Source organism: Schistocerca nitens, chromosome 7 (genome assembly GCF_023898315.1).
Source record: "Schistocerca nitens isolate TAMUIC-IGC-003100 chromosome 7, iqSchNite1.1, whole genome shotgun sequence".
Lineage (NCBI taxonomy): Eukaryota > Metazoa > Arthropoda > Insecta > Orthoptera > Acrididae > Schistocerca > Schistocerca nitens.
This window is the reverse complement of record NC_064620.1, coordinates 459,863,074-459,865,717: the sequence shown is the minus strand read 5'-3', so window position 1 is coordinate 459,865,717 and position 2,644 is coordinate 459,863,074.

The following is a 2,644-nucleotide window of genomic DNA, read 5'->3' as shown; positions in this document are numbered from 1 at the left end:
CATTAAATTAACCAAAGTAATACTATCAACGAGTGAGCAAATAGAATACCACAGACTAACACAAGAATGTCTAAATGCATGTCATTCCTTCCCACCGTGAAACAGACGCAGTTCCGAAGGGAGAAACGAGAACAGAAGCAGAGAGCAGAGCCGTGTAGCCTAGATGGCCCTACAATAAGAGTGGGACAATGGGACACCTGCATCGCCGGCCGACCGCCAAGAGGTCCATCCCCCAGCCCATGTTAAAAGATAGAGCCCTCCAGAAGAACAGTATAGGTCTTATGATAACACTAAAAGGTCCACACCAGCTGCAAGTTCTAGCGTGAGACTATACGCGTCTCTGTTACGTAGCAACCATTAAAAACATTGCCCCACCACACAAAGTATAATGTTCCTCATTGGATAGACAGAATTTTTGTAGGCGCAGATTAAGGTTAACATTGAGACGCTGATTGGTCACTTGAAAACAGACAGATACCTTTTTCTTAAACCAACTTTGGTAAACAGTAGTAAGGATAAGTTCGAAAGAGTTGCTACTGAGACGGCGAGGTGTGTGGAGCTATTCCGCCAGTCACCCCTGGCGCTGCTTGACCACCGACAATGTAATGAACGCATGTGATGCCGCATAAGAGTGCATAAGGCTTCACTCAGAACTCTCATCTGTTACATCCCCATTTTATGTAATACTAGTGTCGATCGTCAATTAAACTTCGTGGTATTCACATTTGCTACTTGAAGTTAAAATTTGAAACGCGATGATTTTTCTGTAATATAATTATTGAGAAGCCACATCAGCCACTGTAATTTACGAGAAGTTAAATAAGTAATTTAAGATAATTGAGGGTCACTGTAGACCATTTTTGATAGTTTTCTTTCATGAAACTTAATTTAAACCTAGATTATAAATGTGGTATGGCATAGGTCATCCTTCGATCCATTATAGAACTTGGAAACCCATTCAGGGAATATTCGTTCATTTTTGTTGAACACAGTTGGTTTATATGATACTGTATTAAAATATTTCCTTCTATCAATAGTGCAATTTATCAACAATGTTGTATGAGTAGAATAAAAGTTCCAAAGGTAAACTTAATTGATTTTTCGACGTTATTTTACCAGCTAACTAAAAATAGGAAAGTCTTGAACCCCTTCCACTAATTTAGTTATTATGATTATTTTACAGGGAGTGCAGTGGAGCTGACGCTGAAATCATTAACTATTTGATTATATCATCGCTAGTCTCACTGAACTCCTCTGAACTCTACATGTCATGTGTGGTCTGGCGTCTCCTTACCAGCAACAGGTCCCAGGTTCAAACTAGTCAATTCCCTAAAAAACACGCTCAGAGCGTCGTTGCGCGAAAGTGGTAGGGAGACACGAATTAGAACAGATACCACGCAGGATGTTAGAACTAATAGATGTATCTGCACCAGGACCCGCTTCTGCTGCTTTCCACATCGCCCCTCTTCCACAGAGAACCCAGCCCACACTCACACTGCCTATCCCTCTCACATTCATACTTTTACCCACTGAGTTACTACGAACTGTGTGAGTGACCATCATACAATGTTTCAACGGACTTCTGAGTGACTGACTTGCTGTTCTGTGATTATTTGTGCCTAGTTCAAAGCATGGTACTTTATTTTGGCGGAGAATATGATTTATTGATTTCTGATTACGCGGACCTACGCTGTCTTATCAGTTTCTATCTTTTTAAGTGAATAATTGTAGGTCCGCTGTTTCCTAGATAGGCATTCATATGATTGAATAATCTATCCCTTTATTCAACATAGATGTGGAGAAAATGGTCAATAGATTACAGTGCAATGAAGTGGCTGGCATGGATGAAATTAAGTCGGAACTCATCAGATACAGTGGAATGTCAGGTCTTAAGTGGCTAGACAGGATAATTGAAATGGCGTGGGAGTCGGGAGAGGTTCCATCAGACTGGACGAAAGCAGTAATCACACCAATCTTTAAACATGGAAGCAGAAAAGATTGTAACAACTACAGAGGTATCTCTTTAATCAGTGTTGTGGGTAAAATCTTCTCAGGTATTGTTTAAAGGAAAGTGAGAGTATTAGTTGAGGACCAATTGGATGAAAATCAGTGTGGGTTTAGGCCTCTTAGAGGTTGTCAGGACCAGAGCTTTAGCTCACGTTAAATAATGGAGAAGTGTTAAGAGTGTAACAGGGAATTGTATCTATGCTTTATAGATATAGAAAAGGCATATGACCGGGTTCCTAGGAGGAAGTTATTGTCTGTTCTCAGAGATTATGGAATAGGAGGCAAACTTTTGCATGCAATTAAAGGTCTTTACATAGATAGTCAGGCAGCAGTTAGAGTTGACGGTAAATTGAGTTCATGGTTCAGAGTAGTTTCAGGGGTAAGACAAGGCTGCAACCTGTCTCCACTGTTGTTCATATTATTTATGGAACATACGTTGAAAACAATAGACTGGCTGGGTGAGATAAGATATGTGAACTCAAAATAAGCAATCTCGCGTATGCAGATGACTTAGTTATGTATGGCAGATTTGATTGAAAGTTTGCAAAGTAATATTTCAGAGCTAGATCAGAAATGTAAAGACTATGGTATGAGGATTAGCATCTCCAAAACGAAAGTAATGTCAGTGGGAAGAGAT